The 16,491-nt window shown below is 55.1% G+C and overlaps 14 non-coding genes and 14 pseudogenes across 14 annotated transcripts; all 28 read left to right on the top strand.

Moving 5' to 3' along the window:
* The window catches only part of LOC130309854 (5S ribosomal RNA), a 120-nt pseudogene extending 67 nt beyond the window's left edge, over window positions 1-53 (top strand).
* Window positions 54-705: 652 nt separating this feature from the next.
* Window positions 706-824, top strand: LOC130309893 (5S ribosomal RNA). Its single transcript, XR_008858464.1, has one exon. It is a non-coding gene; the product is annotated as a 5S ribosomal RNA (ribosomal RNA).
* Window positions 825-1,124: 300 nt separating this feature from the next.
* On the top strand, window positions 1,125-1,244 carry LOC130309853 (5S ribosomal RNA; annotated as a pseudogene).
* Window positions 1,245-1,901: 657 nt separating this feature from the next.
* Window positions 1,902-2,020, top strand: LOC130309892 (5S ribosomal RNA). The gene has a single exon (XR_008858463.1). It is a non-coding gene; the product is annotated as a 5S ribosomal RNA (ribosomal RNA).
* Window positions 2,021-2,320: 300 nt separating this feature from the next.
* On the top strand, window positions 2,321-2,440 carry LOC130309852 (5S ribosomal RNA; annotated as a pseudogene).
* Window positions 2,441-3,093: 653 nt separating this feature from the next.
* On the top strand, window positions 3,094-3,212 carry LOC130309891 (5S ribosomal RNA). The gene has a single exon (XR_008858462.1). It is a non-coding gene; the product is annotated as a 5S ribosomal RNA (ribosomal RNA).
* A 300-nt stretch (window positions 3,213-3,512) lies between these two features.
* LOC130309850 (5S ribosomal RNA) lies at window positions 3,513-3,632 on the top strand (annotated as a pseudogene).
* Window positions 3,633-4,288: 656 nt separating this feature from the next.
* On the top strand, window positions 4,289-4,407 carry LOC130309890 (5S ribosomal RNA). The gene has a single exon (XR_008858461.1). It is a non-coding gene; the product is annotated as a 5S ribosomal RNA (ribosomal RNA).
* A 300-nt stretch (window positions 4,408-4,707) lies between these two features.
* Window positions 4,708-4,827, top strand: LOC130309849 (5S ribosomal RNA; annotated as a pseudogene).
* Window positions 4,828-5,480: 653 nt separating this feature from the next.
* LOC130309889 (5S ribosomal RNA) lies at window positions 5,481-5,599 on the top strand. Its single transcript, XR_008858460.1, has one exon. It is a non-coding gene; the product is annotated as a 5S ribosomal RNA (ribosomal RNA).
* Window positions 5,600-5,899: 300 nt separating this feature from the next.
* On the top strand, window positions 5,900-6,019 carry LOC130309848 (5S ribosomal RNA; annotated as a pseudogene).
* A 654-nt stretch (window positions 6,020-6,673) lies between these two features.
* Window positions 6,674-6,792, top strand: LOC130309888 (5S ribosomal RNA). The gene has a single exon (XR_008858459.1). It is a non-coding gene; the product is annotated as a 5S ribosomal RNA (ribosomal RNA).
* Window positions 6,793-7,092: 300 nt separating this feature from the next.
* On the top strand, window positions 7,093-7,212 carry LOC130309874 (5S ribosomal RNA; annotated as a pseudogene).
* A 652-nt stretch (window positions 7,213-7,864) lies between these two features.
* On the top strand, window positions 7,865-7,983 carry LOC130309886 (5S ribosomal RNA). Its single transcript, XR_008858458.1, has one exon. It is a non-coding gene; the product is annotated as a 5S ribosomal RNA (ribosomal RNA).
* A 300-nt stretch (window positions 7,984-8,283) lies between these two features.
* LOC130309847 (5S ribosomal RNA) lies at window positions 8,284-8,403 on the top strand (annotated as a pseudogene).
* Window positions 8,404-9,062: 659 nt separating this feature from the next.
* Window positions 9,063-9,181, top strand: LOC130309885 (5S ribosomal RNA). Its single transcript, XR_008858457.1, has one exon. It is a non-coding gene; the product is annotated as a 5S ribosomal RNA (ribosomal RNA).
* A 300-nt stretch (window positions 9,182-9,481) lies between these two features.
* Window positions 9,482-9,601, top strand: LOC130309846 (5S ribosomal RNA; annotated as a pseudogene).
* Window positions 9,602-10,254: 653 nt separating this feature from the next.
* LOC130309883 (5S ribosomal RNA) lies at window positions 10,255-10,373 on the top strand. Its single transcript, XR_008858455.1, has one exon. It is a non-coding gene; the product is annotated as a 5S ribosomal RNA (ribosomal RNA).
* Window positions 10,374-10,673: 300 nt separating this feature from the next.
* LOC130309845 (5S ribosomal RNA) lies at window positions 10,674-10,793 on the top strand (annotated as a pseudogene).
* A 657-nt stretch (window positions 10,794-11,450) lies between these two features.
* On the top strand, window positions 11,451-11,569 carry LOC130309882 (5S ribosomal RNA). The gene has a single exon (XR_008858454.1). It is a non-coding gene; the product is annotated as a 5S ribosomal RNA (ribosomal RNA).
* A 300-nt stretch (window positions 11,570-11,869) lies between these two features.
* Window positions 11,870-11,989, top strand: LOC130309844 (5S ribosomal RNA; annotated as a pseudogene).
* A 652-nt stretch (window positions 11,990-12,641) lies between these two features.
* Window positions 12,642-12,760, top strand: LOC130309875 (5S ribosomal RNA). The gene has a single exon (XR_008858453.1). It is a non-coding gene; the product is annotated as a 5S ribosomal RNA (ribosomal RNA).
* A 300-nt stretch (window positions 12,761-13,060) lies between these two features.
* LOC130309843 (5S ribosomal RNA) lies at window positions 13,061-13,180 on the top strand (annotated as a pseudogene).
* Window positions 13,181-13,833: 653 nt separating this feature from the next.
* Window positions 13,834-13,952, top strand: LOC130309863 (5S ribosomal RNA). The gene has a single exon (XR_008858452.1). It is a non-coding gene; the product is annotated as a 5S ribosomal RNA (ribosomal RNA).
* A 300-nt stretch (window positions 13,953-14,252) lies between these two features.
* On the top strand, window positions 14,253-14,372 carry LOC130309873 (5S ribosomal RNA; annotated as a pseudogene).
* Window positions 14,373-15,024: 652 nt separating this feature from the next.
* LOC130309851 (5S ribosomal RNA) lies at window positions 15,025-15,143 on the top strand. Its single transcript, XR_008858451.1, has one exon. It is a non-coding gene; the product is annotated as a 5S ribosomal RNA (ribosomal RNA).
* A 300-nt stretch (window positions 15,144-15,443) lies between these two features.
* LOC130309842 (5S ribosomal RNA) lies at window positions 15,444-15,563 on the top strand (annotated as a pseudogene).
* Window positions 15,564-16,218: 655 nt separating this feature from the next.
* On the top strand, window positions 16,219-16,337 carry LOC130309840 (5S ribosomal RNA). Its single transcript, XR_008858450.1, has one exon. It is a non-coding gene; the product is annotated as a 5S ribosomal RNA (ribosomal RNA).
* The last annotated feature ends 154 nt before the right edge of the window (window positions 16,338-16,491 follow it).

The raw sequence follows: 16,491 nt of genomic DNA, 5'->3' as shown, positions 1-16,491 counted from the left end.
CTCGGACAGTACTGGGATGGTTGACCTCCTGGGAATACCGGGTGCTGTAGACAGGTTGCGATGTTTCTTTACACTTTCTCCTCTGGCCCAGCCTGGGAAGGCACTTTCCCGAATATCGGGGGGGGGGAGATTTACGAAAACCTGTTTTGGGGGAAAAGTTGGCCCATTGCCCGTAAGCATCCAATGAGATGGCTTCTTCCAGTTTCAAAAAGGTAGCAAATAAAAAATGAAAAGAAGCAATGTGATCGGTTGCTACGGGCAACTGCTCCGCTTTTTCTCTGCGCAGGTTTTGACGAATCTCCCCCATTCAACTTGGGGCAAGCAAGAGCTGGAAGCCGCAGAGGCCTGTGTGCCGGTTTGCTGCTTGCTACTGTCAGCACACAATCCGTCCATCCAGCTCCGTGTCCCGGCCAGAAAAGCTCATTGCCCCTGCAGCCAGGCATGTGTAAATATAAGAGTTAAAAGCAGCCCAGCCAGGAAATGGCCAGGCTTTGAGCAGGCTGAGGCTGAAGGGGCCAGCCCGAGCAAGGGCTCCCTGTGCAAAGCAGTTTGTGTACGTAAGCCATAGAGCCAGTGAGCTGAAGCAGCCTTGGAGCTGGGCTGAGTGCGTGGAAAGGAGGGGGGCAGGAAGCAGGCCCAGTGCTGAGCAGCAGGCAGGCAGGCAGGCTGCAGAGTAGAAGAGCTGCAAATGAGAGGCTCGTCTCTGCCTACGGCCACACCACCCTGAACACGCCCGATCTCGTCTGATCTCGGAAGCTAAGCAGGGTCGGGCCTGGTTAGTACTTGGATGGGAGACCGCCTGGGAATACCAGGTGCTGTAGGCTTTTTGCTTTTTCTCACTTCAACCAGCAGGGGTCAGTCTCCCCTATGCCTTTTTTACATTCACTTTCTTAGCTGCACATTTGCTTCTTTTCTTCTTTTTTTATGGCCTTTCTCCCTTGTGTTGTTTATGTGACGTCACAGTACGGGATATGCTCCTACAGTCCTATCAGCTTGAGTCCCTGCACGTCCCCAGGGCTCACCTGCAATGTACGCAGGGGTGCGCTACCTGCTGTCCAGCCCTTTGCGCAACGGTCCGCGGCCTGGAGGAAAGCTGCTTGTGCGACAGAGTGGGGCCAGCCAGTGTCTACCGGCCACACCACCCTGGGTATGCCCGATCTCGTCTGATCTCGGAAGCCAAGCAGGGTCGGGCTCGGACAGTACTGGGATGGTTGACCTCCTGGGAATACCGGGTGCTGTAGACAGGTTGCGATGTTTCTTTACACTTTCTCCTCTGGCCCAGCCTGGGAAGGCACTTTCCCGAATATCGGGGGGGGGGGAGATTTACGAAAACCTGTTTTGGGGGAAAAGTTGGCCCATTGCCCGTAAGCATCCAATGAGATGGCTTCTTCCAGTTTCAAAAAGGTAGCAAATAAAAAATGAAAAGAAGCAATGTGATCGGTTGCTACGGGCAACTGCTCCGCTTTTTCTCTGCGCAGGTTTTGACGAATCTCCCCCATTCAACTTGGGGCAAGCCAGAGCTGGAAGCCGCAGAGGCCTGTGTGCCGGTTTGCTGCTTGCTACTGTCAGCACACAATCCGTCCATCCAGCTCCGTGTCCCGGCCAGAAAAGCTCATTGCCCCTGCAGCCAGGCATGTGTAAATATAAGAGTTAAAAGCAGCCCAGCCAGGAAATGGCCAGGCTTTGAGCAGGCTGAGGCTGAAGGGGCCAGCCCGAGCAAGGGCTCCCTGTGCAAAGCAGTTTGTGTACGTAAGCCATAGAGCCAGTGAGCTGAAGCAGCCTTGGAGCTGGGCTGAGTGCGTGGAAAGGAGGGGGGCAGGAAGCAGGCCCAGTGCTGAGCAGCAGGCAGGCAGGCAGGCAGGCTGCAGAGTAGAAGAGCTGCAAATGAGAGGCTCGTCTCTGCCTACGGCCACACCACCCTGAACACGCCCGATCTCGTCTGATCTCGGAAGCTAAGCAGGGTCGGGCCTGGTTAGTACTTGGATGGGAGACCGCCTGGGAATACCAGGTGCTGTAGGCTTTTTGCTTTTTCTCACTTCAACCAGCAGGGGTCAGTCTCCCCTATGCCTTTTTTACATTCACTTTCTTAGCTGCACATTTGCTTCTTTTCTTCTTTTTTTATGGCCTTTCTCCCTTGTGTTGTTTATGTGACGTCACAGTACGGGATATGCTCCTACAGTCCTATCAGCTTGAGTCCCTGCACGTCCCCAGGGCTCACCTGCAATGTACGCAGGGGTGCGCTACCTGCTGTCCAGCCCTTTGCGCAACGGTCCGCGGCCTGGAGGAAAGCTGCTTGTGCGACAGAGTGGGGCCAGCCAGTGTCTACCGGCCACACCACCCTGGGTATGCCCGATCTCGTCTGATCTCGGAAGCCAAGCAGGGTCGGGCTCGGACAGTACTGGGATGGTTGACCTCCTGGGAATACCGGGTGCTGTAGACAGGTTGCGATGTTTCTTTACACTTTCTCCTCTGGCCCAGCCTGGGAAGGCACTTTCCCGAATATCGGGGGGGGGGGAGATTTACGAAAACCTGTTTTGGGGGAAAAGTTGGCCCATTGCCCGTAAGCATCCAATGAGATGGCTTCTTCCAGTTTCAAAAAGGTAGCAAATAAAAAATGAAAAGAAGCAATGTGATCGGTTGCTACGGGCAACTGCTCCGCTTTTTCTCTGCGCAGGTTTTGACGAATCTCCCCCATTCAACTTGGGGCAAGCCAGAGCTGGAAGCCGCAGAGGCCTGTGTGCCGGTTTGCTGCTTGCTACTGTCAGCACACAATCCGTCCATCCAGCTCCGTGTCCCGGCCAGAAAAGCTCATTGCCCCTGCAGCCAGGCATGTGTAAATATAAGAGTTAAAAGCAGCCCAGCCAGGAAATGGCCAGGCTTTGAGCAGGCTGAGGCTGAAGGGGCCAGCCCGAGCAAGGGCTCCCTGTGCAAAGCAGTTTGTGTACGTAAGCCATAGAGCCAGTGAGCTGAAGCAGCCTTGGAGCTGGGCTGAGTGCGTGGAAAGGAGGGGGGCAGGAAGCAGGCCCAGTGCTGAGCAACAGGCAGGCAGGCAGGCTGCAGAGTAGAAGAGCTGCAAATGAGAGGCTCGTCTATGCCTACGGCCACACCACCCTGAACACGCCCGATCTCGTCTGATCTCGGAAGCTAAGCAGGGTCGGGCCTGGTTAGTACTTGGATGGGAGACCGCCTGGGAATACCAGGTGCTGTAGGCTTTTTGCTTTTTCTCACTTCAACCAGCAGGGGTCAGTCTCCCCTATGCCTTTTTTACATTCACTTTCTTAGCTGCACATTTGCTTCTTTTCTTCTTTTTTTATGGCCTTTCTCCCTTGTGTTGTTTATGTGACGTCACAGTACGGGATATGCTCCTACAGTCCTATCAGCTTGAGTCCCTGCACGTCCCCAGGGCTCACCTGCAATGTACGCAGGGGTGCGCTACCTGCTGTCCAGCCCTTTGCGCAACGGTCCGCGGCCTGGAGGAAAGCTGCTTGTGCGACAGAGTGGGGCCAGCCAGTGTCTACCGGCCACACCACCCTGGGTATGCCCGATCTCGTCTGATCTCGGAAGCCAAGCAGGGTCGGGCTCGGACAGTACTGGGATGGTTGACCTCCTGGGAATACCGGGTGCTGTAGACAGGTTGCGATGTTTCTTTACACTTTCTCCTCTGGCCCAGCCTGGGAAGGCACTTTCCCGAATATCGGGGGGGGGGAGATTTACGAAAACCTGTTTTGGGGGAAAAGTTGGCCCATTGCCCGTAAGCATCCAATGAGATGGCTTCTTCCAGTTTCAAAAAGGTAGCAAATAAAAAATGAAAAGAAGCAATGTGATCGGTTGCTACGGGCAACTGCTCCGCTTTTTCTCTGCGCAGGTTTTGACGAATCTCCCCCATTCAACTTGGGGCAAGCCAGAGCTGGAAGCCGCAGAGGCCTGTGTGCCGGTTTGCTGCTTGCTACTGTCAGCACACAATCCGTCCATCCAGCTCCGTGTCCCGGCCAGAAAAGCTCATTGCCCCTGCAGCCAGGCATGTGTAAATATAAGAGTTAAAAGCAGCCCAGCCAGGAAATGGCCAGGCTTTGAGCAGGCTGAGGCTGAAGGGGCCAGCCCGAGCAAGGGCTCCCTGTGCAAAGCAGTTTGTGTACGTAAGCCATAGAGCCAGTGAGCTGAAGCAGCCTTGGAGCTGGGCTGAGTGCGTGGAAAGGAGGGGGGCAGGAAGCAGGCCCAGTGCTGAGCAGCAGGCAGGCAGGCAGGCAGGCTGCAGAGTAGAAGAGCTGCAAATGAGAGGCTCGTCTCTGCCTACGGCCACACCACCCTGAACACGCCCGATCTCGTCTGATCTCGGAAGCTAAGCAGGGTCGGGCCTGGTTAGTACTTGGATGGGAGACCGCCTGGGAATACCAGGTGCTGTAGGCTTTTTGCTTTTTCTCACTTCAACCAGCAGGGGTCAGTCTCCCCTATGCCTTTTTTACATTCACTTTCTTAGCTGCACATTTGCTTCTTTTCTTCTTTTTTTATGGCCTTTCTCCCTTGTGTTGTTTATGTGACGTCACAGTACGGGATATGCTCCTACAGTCCTATCAGCTTGAGTCCCTGCACGTCCCCAGGGCTCACCTGCAATGTACGCAGGGGTGCGCTACCTGCTGTCCAGCCCTTTGCGCAACGGTCCGCGGCCTGGAGGAAAGCTGCTTGTGCGACAGAGTGGGGCCAGCCAGTGTCTACCGGCCACACCACCCTGGGTATGCCCGATCTCGTCTGATCTCGGAAGCCAAGCAGGGTCGGGCTCGGACAGTACTGGGATGGTTGACCTCCTGGGAATACCGGGTGCTGTAGACAGGTTGCGATGTTTCTTTACACTTTCTCCTCTGGCCCAGCCTGGGAAGGCACTTTCCCGAATATCGGGGGGGGGGGAGATTTACGAAAACCTGTTTTGGGGGAAAAGTTGGCCCATTGCCCGTAAGCATCCAATGAGATGGCTTCTTCCAGTTTCAAAAAGGTAGCAAATAAAAAATGAAAAGAAGCAATGTGATCGGTTGCTACGGGCAACTGCTCCGCTTTTTCTCTGCGCAGGTTTTGACGAATCTCCCCCATTCAACTTGGGGCAAGCAAGAGCTGGAAGCCGCAGAGGCCTGTGTGCCGGTTTGCTGCTTGCTACTGTCAGCACACAATCCGTCCATCCAGCTCCGTGTCCCGGCCAGAAAAGCTCATTGCCCCTGCAGCCAGGCATGTGTAAATATAAGAGTTAAAAGCAGCCCAGCCAGGAAATGGCCAGGCTTTGAGCAGGCTGAGGCTGAAGGGGCCAGCCCGAGCAAGGGCTCCCTGTGCAAAGCAGTTTGTGTACGTAAGCCATAGAGCCAGTGAGCTGAAGCAGCCTTGGAGCTGGGCTGAGTGCGTGGAAAGGAGGGGGGCAGGAAGCAGGCCCAGTGCTGAGCAGCAGGCAGGCAGGCAGGCTGCAGAGTAGAAGAGCTGCAAATGAGAGGCTCGTCTCTGCCTACGGCCACACCACCCTGAACACGCCCGATCTCGTCTGATCTCGGAAGCTAAGCAGGGTCGGGCCTGGTTAGTACTTGGATGGGAGACCGCCTGGGAATACCAGGTGCTGTAGGCTTTTTGCTTTTTCTCACTTCAACCAGCAGGGGTCAGTCTCCCCTATGCCTTTTTTACATTCACTTTCTTAGCTGCACATTTGCTTCTTTTCTTCTTTTTTTATGGCCTTTCTCCCTTGTGTTGTTTATGTGACGTCACAGTACGGGATATGCTCCTACAGTCCTATCAGCTTGAGTCCCTGCACGTCCCCAGGGCTCACCTGCAATGTACGCAGGGGTGCGCTACCTGCTGTCCAGCCCTTTGCGCAACGGTCCGCGGCCTGGAGGAAAGCTGCTTGTGCGACAGAGTGGGGCCAGCCAGTGTCTACCGGCCACACCACCCTGGGTATGCCCGATCTCGTCTGATCTCGGAAGCCAAGCAGGGTCGGGCTCGGACAGTACTGGGATGGTTGACCTCCTGGGAATACCGGGTGCTGTAGACAGGTTGCGATGTTTCTTTACACTTTCTCCTCTGGCCCAGCCTGGGAAGGCACTTTCCCGAATATCGGGGGGGGGGGGAGATTTACGAAAACCTGTTTTGGGGGAAAAGTTGGCCCATTGCCCGTAAGCATCCAATGAGATGGCTTCTTCCAGTTTCAAAAAGGTAGCAAATAAAAAATGAAAAGAAGCAATGTGATCGGTTGCTACGGGCAACTGCTCCGCTTTTTCTCTGCGCAGGTTTTGACGAATCTCCCCCATTCAACTTGGGGCAAGCCAGAGCTGGAAGCCGCAGAGGCCTGTGTGCCGGTTTGCTGCTTGCTACTGTCAGCACACAATCCGTCCATCCAGCTCCGTGTCCCGGCCAGAAAAGCTCATTGCCCCTGCAGCCAGGCATGTGTAAATATAAGAGTTAAAAGCAGCCCAGCCAGGAAATGGCCAGGCTTTGAGCAGGCTGAGGCTGAAGGGGCCAGCCCGAGCAAGGGCTCCCTGTGCAAAGCAGTTTGTGTACGTAAGCCATAGAGCCAGTGAGCTGAAGCAGCCTTGGAGCTGGGCTGAGTGCGTGGAAAGGAGGGGGGCAGGAAGCAGGCCCAGTGCTGAGCAGCAGGCAGGCAGGCAGGCTGCAGAGTAGAAGAGCTGCAAATGAGAGGCTCGTCTATGCCTACGGCCACACCACCCTGAACACGCCCGATCTCGTCTGATCTCGGAAGCTAAGCAGGGTCGGGCCTGGTTAGTACTTGGATGGGAGACCGCCTGGGAATACCAGGTGCTGTAGGCTTTTTGCTTTTTCTCACTTCAACCAGCAGGGGTCAGTCTCCCCTATGCCTTTTTTACATTCACTTTCTTAGCTGCACATTTGCTTCTTTTCTTCTTTTTTTATGGCCTTTCTCCCTTGTGTTGTTTATGTGACGTCACAGTACGGGATATGCTCCTACAGTCCTATCAGCTTGAGTCCCTGCACGTCCCCAGGGCTCACCTGCAATGTACGCAGGGGTGCGCTACCTGCTGTCCAGCCCTTTGCGCAACGGTCCGCGGCCTGGAGGAAAGCTGCTTGTGCGACAGAGTGGGGCCAGCCAGTGTCTACCGGCCACACCACCCTGGGTATGCCCCATCTCGTCTGATCTCGGAAGCCAAGCAGGGTCGGGCTCGGACAGTACTGGGATGGTTGACCTCCTGGGAATACCGGGTGCTGTAGACAGGTTGCGATGTTTCTTTACACTTTCTCCTCTGGCCCAGCCTGGGAAGGCACTTTCCCGAATATCGGGGGGGGGGAGATTTACGAAAACCTGTTTTGGGGGAAAAGTTGGCCCATTGCCCGTAAGCATCCAATGAGATGGCTTCTTCCAGTTTCAAAAAGGTAGCAAATAAAAAATGAAAAGAAGCAATGTGATCGGTTGCTACGGGCAACTGCTCCGCTTTTTCTCTGCGCAGGTTTTGACGAATCTCCCCCATTCAACTTGGGGCAAGCCAGAGCTGGAAGCCGCAGAGGCCTGTGTGCCGGTTTGCTGCTTGCTACTGTCAGCACACAATCCGTCCATCCAGCTCCGTGTCCCGGCCAGAAAAGCTCATTGCCCCTGCAGCCAGGCATGTGTAAATATAAGAGTTAAAAGCAGCCCAGCCAGGAAATGGCCAGGCTTTGAGCAGGCTGAGGCTGAAGGGGCCAGCCCGAGCAAGGGCTCCCTGTGCAAAGCAGTTTGTGTACGTAAGCCATAGAGCCAGTGAGCTGAAGCAGCCTTGGAGCTGGGCTGAGTGCGTGGAAAGGAGGGGGGCAGGAAGCAGGCCCAGTGCTGAGCAGCAGGCAGGCAGGCAGGCTGCAGAGTAGAAGAGCTGCAAATGAGAGGCTCGTCTCTGCCTACGGCCACACCACCCTGAACACGCCCGATCTCGTCTGATCTCGGAAGCTAAGCAGGGTCGGGCCTGGTTAGTACTTGGATGGGAGACCGCCTGGGAATACCAGGTGCTGTAGGCTTTTTGCTTTTTCTCACTTCAACCAGCAGGGGTCAGTCTCCCCTATGCCTTTTTTACATTCACTTTCTTAGCTGCACATTTGCTTCTTTTCTTCTTTTTTTATGGCCTTTCTCCCTTGTGTTGTTTATGTGACGTCACAGTACGGGATATGCTCCTACAGTCCTATCAGCTTGAGTCCCTGCACGTCCCCAGGGCTCACCTGCAATGTACGCAGGGGTGCGCTACCTGCTGTCCAGCCCTTTGCGCAACGGTCCGCGGCCTGGAGGAAAGCTGCTTGTGCGACAGAGTGGGGCCAGCCAGTGTCTACCGGCCACACCACCCTGGGTATGCCCGATCTCGTCTGATCTCGGAAGCCAAGCAGGGTCGGGCTCGGACAGTACTGGGATGGTTGACCTCCTGGGAATACCGGGTGCTGTAGACAGGTTGCGATGTTTCTTTACACTTTCTCCTCTGGCCCAGCCTGGGAAGGCACTTTCCCGAATATCGGGGGGGGGGGGGAGATTTACGAAAACCTGTTTTGGGGGAAAAGTTGGCCCATTGCCCGTAAGCATCCAATGAGATGGCTTCTTCCAGTTTCAAAAAGGTAGCAAATAAAAAATGAAAAGAAGCAATGTGATCGGTTGCTACGGGCAACTGCTCCGCTTTTTCTCTGCGCAGGTTTTGACGAATCTCCCCCATTCAACTTGGGGCAAGCAAGAGCTGGAAGCCGCAGAGGCCTGTGTGCCGGTTTGCTGCTTGCTACTGTCAGCACACAATCCGTCCATCCAGCTCCGTGTCCCGGCCAGAAAAGCTCATTGCCCCTGCAGCCAGGCATGTGTAAATATAAGAGTTAAAAGCAGCCCAGCCAGGAAATGGCCAGGCTTTGAGCAGGCTGAGGCTGAAGGGGCCAGCCCGAGCAAGGGCTCCCTGTGCAAAGCAGTTTGTGTACGTAAGCCATAGAGCCAGTGAGCTGAAGCAGCCTTGGAGCTGGGCTGAGTGCGTGGAAAGGAGGGGGGCAGGAAGCAGGCCCAGTGCTGAGCAGCAGGCAGGCAGGCAGGCAGGCTGCAGAGTAGAAGAGCTGCAAATGAGAGGCTCGTCTCTGCCTACGGCCACACCACCCTGAACACGCCCGATCTCGTCTGATCTCGGAAGCTAAGCAGGGTCGGGCCTGGTTAGTACTTGGATGGGAGACCGCCTGGGAATACCAGGTGCTGTAGGCTTTTTGCTTTTTCTCACTTCAACCAGCAGGGGTCAGTCTCCCCTATGCCTTTTTTACATTCACTTTCTTAGCTGCACATTTGCTTCTTTTCTTCTTTTTTTATGGCCTTTCTCCCTTGTGTTGTTTATGTGACGTCACAGTACGGGATATGCTCCTACAGTCCTATCAGCTTGAGTCCCTGCACGTCCCCAGGGCTCACCTGCAATGTACGCAGGGGTGCGCTACCTGCTGTCCAGCCCTTTGCGCAACGGTCCGCGGCCTGGAGGAAAGCTGCTTGTGCGACAGAGTGGGGCCAGCCAGTGTCTACCGGCCACACCACCCTGGGTATGCCCGATCTCGTCTGATCTCGGAAGCCAAGCAGGGTCGGGCTCGGACAGTACTGGGATGGTTGACCTCCTGGGAATACCGGGTGCTGTAGACAGGTTGCGATGTTTCTTTACACTTTCTCCTCTGGCCCAGCCTGGGAAGGCACTTTCCCGAATATCGGGGGGGGGGGAGATTTACGAAAACCTGTTTTGGGGGAAAAGTTGGCCCATTGCCCGTAAGCATCCAATGAGATGGCTTCTTCCAGTTTCAAAAAGGTAGCAAATAAAAAATGAAAAGAAGCAATGTGATCGGTTGCTACGGGCAACTGCTCCGCTTTTTCTCTGCGCAGGTTTTGACGAATCTCCCCCATTCAACTTGGGGCAAGCCAGAGCTGGAAGCCGCAGAGGCCTGTGTGCCGGTTTGCTGCTTGCTACTGTCAGCACACAATCCGTCCATCCAGCTCCGTGTCCCGGCCAGAAAAGCTCATTGCCCCTGCAGCCAGGCATGTGTAAATATAAGAGTTAAAAGCAGCCCAGCCAGGAAATGGCCAGGCTTTGAGCAGGCTGAGGCTGAAGGGGCCAGCCCGAGCAAGGGCTCCCTGTGCAAAGCAGTTTGTGTACGTAAGCCATAGAGCCAGTGAGCTGAAGCAGCCTTGGAGCTGGGCTGAGTGCGTGGAAAGGAGGGGGGCAGGAAGCAGGCCCAGTGCTGAGCAACAGGCAGGCAGGCAGGCTGCAGAGTAGAAGAGCTGCAAATGAGAGGCTCGTCTATGCCTACGGCCACACCACCCTGAACACGCCCGATCTCGTCTGATCTCGGAAGCTAAGCAGGGTCGGGCCTGGTTAGTACTTGGATGGGAGACCGCCTGGGAATACCAGGTGCTGTAGGCTTTTTGCTTTTTCTCACTTCAACCAGCAGGGGTCAGTCTCCCCTATGCCTTTTTTACATTCACTTTCTTAGCTGCACATTTGCTTCTTTTCTTCTTTTTTTATGGCCTTTCTCCCTTGTGTTGTTTATGTGACGTCACAGTACGGGATATGCTCCTACAGTCCTATCAGCTTGAGTCCCTGCACGTCCCCAGGGCTCACCTGCAATGTACGCAGGGGTGCGCTACCTGCTGTCCAGCCCTTTGCGCAACGGTCCGCGGCCTGGAGGAAAGCTGCTTGTGCGACAGAGTGGGGCCAGCCAGTGTCTACCGGCCACACCACCCTGGGTATGCCCGATCTCGTCTGATCTCGGAAGCCAAGCAGGGTCGGGCTCGGACAGTACTGGGATGGTTGACCTCCTGGGAATACCGGGTGCTGTAGACAGGTTGCGATGTTTCTTTACACTTTCTCCTCTGGCCCAGCCTGGGAAGGCACTTTCCCGAATATCGGGGGGGGGGGAGATTTACGAAAACCTGTTTTGGGGGAAAAGTTGGCCCATTGCCCGTAAGCATCCAATGAGATGGCTTCTTCCAGTTTCAAAAAGGTAGCAAATAAAAAATGAAAAGAAGCAATGTGATCGGTTGCTACGGGCAACTGCTCCGCTTTTTCTCTGCGCAGGTTTTGACGAATCTCCCCCATTCAACTTGGGGCAAGCCAGAGCTGGAAGCCGCAGAGGCCTGTGTGCCGGTTTGCTGCTTGCTACTGTCAGCACACAATCCGTCCATCCAGCTCCGTGTCCCGGCCAGAAAAGCTCATTGCCCCTGCAGCCAGGCATGTGTAAATATAAGAGTTAAAAGCAGCCCAGCCAGGAAATGGCCAGGCTTTGAGCAGGCTGAGGCTGAAGGGGCCAGCCCGAGCAAGGGCTCCCTGTGCAAAGCAGTTTGTGTACGTAAGCCATAGAGCCAGTGAGCTGAAGCAGCCTTGGAGCTGGGCTGAGTGCGTGGAAAGGAGGGGGGCAGGAAGCAGGCCCAGTGCTGAGCAGCAGGCAGGCAGGCAGGCAGGCTGCAGAGTAGAAGAGCTGCAAATGAGAGGCTCGTCTCTGCCTACGGCCACACCACCCTGAACACGCCCGATCTCGTCTGATCTCGGAAGCTAAGCAGGGTCGGGCCTGGTTAGTACTTGGATGGGAGACCGCCTGGGAATACCAGGTGCTGTAGGCTTTTTGCTTTTTCTCACTTCAACCAGCAGGGGTCAGTCTCCCCTATGCCTTTTTTACATTCACTTTCTTAGCTGCACATTTGCTTCTTTTCTTCTTTTTTTATGGCCTTTCTCCCTTGTGTTGTTTATGTGACGTCACAGTACGGGATATGCTCCTACAGTCCTATCAGCTTGAGTCCCTGCACGTCCCCAGGGCTCACCTGCAATGTACGCAGGGGTGCGCTACCTGCTGTCCAGCCCTTTGCGCAACGGTCCGCGGCCTGGAGGAAAGCTGCTTGTGCGACAGAGTGGGGCCAGCCAGTGTCTACCGGCCACACCACCCTGGGTATGCCCGATCTCGTCTGATCTCGGAAGCCAAGCAGGGTCGGGCTCGGACAGTACTGGGATGGTTGACCTCCTGGGAATACCGGGTGCTGTAGACAGGTTGCGATGTTTCTTTACACTTTCTCCTCTGGCCCAGCCTGGGAAGGCACTTTCCCGAATATCGGGGGGGGGGAGATTTACGAAAACCTGTTTTGGGGGAAAAGTTGGCCCATTGCCCGTAAGCATCCAATGAGATGGCTTCTTCCAGTTTCAAAAAGGTAGCAAATAAAAAATGAAAAGAAGCAATGTGATCGGTTGCTACGGGCAACTGCTCCGCTTTTTCTCTGCGCAGGTTTTGACGAATCTCCCCCATTCAACTTGGGGCAAGCAAGAGCTGGAAGCCGCAGAGGCCTGTGTGCCGGTTTGCTGCTTGCTACTGTCAGCACACAATCCGTCCATCCAGCTCCGTGTCCCGGCCAGAAAAGCTCATTGCCCCTGCAGCCAGGCATGTGTAAATATAAGAGTTAAAAGCAGCCCAGCCAGGAAATGGCCAGGCTTTGAGCAGGCTGAGGCTGAAGGGGCCAGCCCGAGCAAGGGCTCCCTGTGCAAAGCAGTTTGTGTACGTAAGCCATAGAGCCAGTGAGCTGAAGCAGCCTTGGAGCTGGGCTGAGTGCGTGGAAAGGAGGGGGGCAGGAAGCAGGCCCAGTGCTGAGCAGCAGGCAGGCAGGCAGGCTGCAGAGTAGAAGAGCTGCAAATGAGAGGCTCGTCTCTGCCTACGGCCACACCACCCTGAACACGCCCGATCTCGTCTGATCTCGGAAGCTAAGCAGGGTCGGGCCTGGTTAGTACTTGGATGGGAGACCGCCTGGGAATACCAGGTGCTGTAGGCTTTTTGCTTTTTCTCACTTCAACCAGCAGGGGTCAGTCTCCCCTATGCCTTTTTTACATTCACTTTCTTAGCTGCACATTTGCTTCTTTTCTTCTTTTTTTATGGCCTTTCTCCCTTGTGTTGTTTATGTGACGTCACAGTACGGGATATGCTCCTACAGTCCTATCAGCTTGAGTCCCTGCACGTCCCCAGGGCTCACCTGCAATGTACGCAGGGGTGCGCTACCTGCTGTCCAGCCCTTTGCGCAACGGTCCGCGGCCTGGAGGAAAGCTGCTTGTGCGACAGAGTGGGGCCAGCCAGTGTCTACCGGCCACACCACCCTGGGTATGCCCGATCTCGTCTGATCTCGGAAGCCAAGCAGGGTCGGGCTCGGACAGTACTGGGATGGTTGACCTCCTGGGAATACCGGGTGCTGTAGACAGGTTGCGATGTTTCTTTACACTTTCTCCTCTGGCCCAGCCTGGGAAGGCACTTTCCCGAATATCGGGGGGGGGGGAGATTTACGAAAACCTGTTTTGGGGGAAAAGTTGGCCCATTGCCCGTAAGCATCCAATGAGATGGCTTCTTCCAGTTTCAAAAAGGTAGCAAATAAAAAATGAAAAGAAGCAATGTGATCGGTTGCTACGGGCAACTGCTCCGCTTTTTCTCTGCGCAGGTTTTGACGAATCTCCCCCATTCAACTTGGGGCAAGCCAGAGCTGGAAGCCGCAGAGGCCTGTGTGCCGGTTTGCTGCTTGCTACTGTCAGCACACAATCCGTCCATCCAGCTCCGTGTCCCGGCCAGAAAAGCTCATTGCCCCTGCAGCCAGGCATGTGTAAATATAAGAGTTAAAAGCAGCCCAGCCAGGAAATGGCCAGGCTTTGAGCAGGCTGAGGCTGAAGGGGCCAGCCCGAGCAAGGGCTCCCTGTGCAAAGCAGTTTGTGTACGTAAGCCATAGAGCCAGTGAGCTGAAGCAGCCTTGGAGCTGGGCTGAGTGCGTGGAAAGGAGGGGGGCAGGAAGCAGGCCCAGTGCTGAGCAGCAGGCAGGCAGGCAGGCTGCAGAGTAGAAGAGCTGCAAATGAGAGGCTCGTCTATGCCTACGGCCACACCACCCTGAACACGCCCGATCTCGTCTGATCTCGGAAGCTAAGCAGGGTCGGGCCTGGTTAGTACTTGGATGGGAGACCGCCTGGGAATACCAGGTGCTGTAGGCTTTTTGCTTTTTCTCACTTCAACCAGCAGGGGTCAGTCTCCCCTATGCCTTTTTTACATTCACTTTCTTAGCTGCACATTTGCTTCTTTTCTTCTTTTTTTATGGCCTTTCTCCCTTGTGTTGTTTATGTGACGTCACAGTACGGGATATGCTCCTACAGTCCTATCAGCTTGAGTCCCTGCACGTCCCCAGGGCTCACCTGCAATGTACGCAGGGGTGCGCTACCTGCTGTCCAGCCCTTTGCGCAACGGTCCGCGGCCTGGAGGAAAGCTGCTTGTGCGACAGAGTGGGGCCAGCCAGTGTCTACCGGCCACACCACCCTGGGTATGCCCCATCTCGTCTGATCTCGGAAGCCAAGCAGGGTCGGGCTCGGACAGTACTGGGATGGTTGACCTCCTGGGAATACCGGGTGCTGTAGACAGGTTGCGATGTTTCTTTACACTTTCTCCTCTGGCCCAGCCTGGGAAGGCACTTTCCCGAATATCGGGGGGGGGGAGATTTACGAAAACCTGTTTTGGGGGAAAAGTTGGCCCATTGCCCGTAAGCATCCAATGAGATGGCTTCTTCCAGTTTCAAAAAGGTAGCAAATAAAAAATGAAAAGAAGCAATGTGATCGGTTGCTACGGGCAACTGCTCCGCTTTTTCTCTGCGCAGGTTTTGACGAATCTCCCCCATTCAACTTGGGGCAAGCCAGAGCTGGAAGCCGCAGAGGCCTGTGTGCCGGTTTGCTGCTTGCTACTGTCAGCACACAATCCGTCCATCCAGCTCCGTGTCCCGGCCAGAAAAGCTCATTGCCCCTGCAGCCAGGCATGTGTAAATATAAGAGTTAAAAGCAGCCCAGCCAGGAAATGGCCAGGCTTTGAGCAGGCTGAGGCTGAAGGGGCCAGCCCGAGCAAGGGCTCCCTGTGCAAAGCAGTTTGTGTACGTAAGCCATAGAGCCAGTGAGCTGAAGCAGCCTTGGAGCTGGGCTGAGTGCGTGGAAAGGAGGGGGGCAGGAAGCAGGCCCAGTGCTGAGCAGCAGGCAGGCAGGCAGGCTGCAGAGTAGAAGAGCTGCAAATGAGAGGCTCGTCTCTGCCTACGGCCACACCACCCTGAACACGCCCGATCTCGTCTGATCTCGGAAGCTAAGCAGGGTCGGGCCTGGTTAGTACTTGGATGGGAGACCGCCTGGGAATACCAGGTGCTGTAGGCTTTTTGCTTTTTCTCACTTCAACCAGCAGGGGTCAGTCTCCCCTATGCCTTTTTTACATTCACTTTCTTAGCTGCACATTTGCTTCTTTTCTTCTTTTTTTATGGCCTTTCTCCCTTGTGTTGTTTATGTGACGTCACAGTACGGGATATGCTCCTACAGTCCTATCAGCTTGAGTCCCTGCACGTCCCCAGGGCTCACCTGCAATGTACGCAGGGGTGCGCTACCTGCTGTCCAGCCCTTTGCGCAACGGTCCGCGGCCTGGAGGAAAGCTGCTTGTGCGACAGAGTGGGGCCAGCCAGTGTCTACCGGCCACACCACCCTGGGTATGCCCGATCTCGTCTGATCTCGGAAGCCAAGCAGGGTCGGGCTCGGACAGTACTGGGATGGTTGACCTCCTGGGAATACCGGGTGCTGTAGACAGGTTGCGATGTTTCTTTACACTTTCTCCTCTGGCCCAGCCTGGGAAGGCACTTTCCCGAATATCGGGGGGGGGGGGGAGATTTACGAAAACCTGTTTTGGGGGAAAAGTTGGCCCATTGCCCGTAAGCATCCAATGAGATGGCTTCTTCCAGTTTCAAAAAGGTAGCAAATAAAAAATGAAAAGAAGCAATGTGATCGGTTGCTACGGGCAACTGCTCCGCTTTTTCTCTGCGCAGGTTTTGACGAATCTCCCCCATTCAACTTGGGGCAAGCAAGAGCTGGAAGCCGCAGAGGCCTGTGTGCCGGTTTGCTGCTTGCTACTGTCAGCACACAATCCGTCCATCCAGCTCCGTGTCCCGGCCAGAAAAGCTCATTGCCCCTGCAGCCAGGCATGTGTAAATATAAGAGTTAAAAGCAGCCCAGCCAGGAAATGGCCAGGCTTTGAGCAGGCTGAGGCTGAAGGGGCCAGCCCGAGCAAGGGCTCCCTGTGCAAAGCAGTTTGTGTACGTAAGCCATAGAGCCAGTGAGCTGAAGCAGCCTTGGAGCTGGGCTGAGTGCGTGGAAAGGAGGGGGGCAGGAAGCAGGCCCAGTGCTGAGCAGCAGGCAGGCAGGCAGGCTGCAGAGTAGAAGAGCTGCAAATGAGAGGCTCGTCTCTGCCTACGGCCACACCACCCTGAACACGCCCGATCTCGTCTGATCTCGGAAGCTAAGCAGGGTCGGGCCTGGTTAGTACTTGGATGGGAGACCGCCTGGGAATACCAGGTGCTGTAGGCTTTTTGCTTTTTCTCACTTCAACCAGCAGGGGTCAGTCTCCCCTATGCCTTTTTTACATTCACTTTCTTAGCTGCACATTTGCTTCTTTTCTTCTTTTTTTATGGCCTTTCTCCCTTGTGTTGTTTATGTGACGTCACAGTACGGGATATGCTCC

This window comes from Hyla sarda, unplaced genomic scaffold, assembly GCF_029499605.1.
Source record: "Hyla sarda isolate aHylSar1 unplaced genomic scaffold, aHylSar1.hap1 scaffold_1542, whole genome shotgun sequence".
Lineage (NCBI taxonomy): Eukaryota > Metazoa > Chordata > Amphibia > Anura > Hylidae > Hyla > Hyla sarda.
The sequence above is the reverse complement of the archived record's forward strand: the minus strand, read 5'-3'. Positions and strand labels throughout refer to the sequence as shown.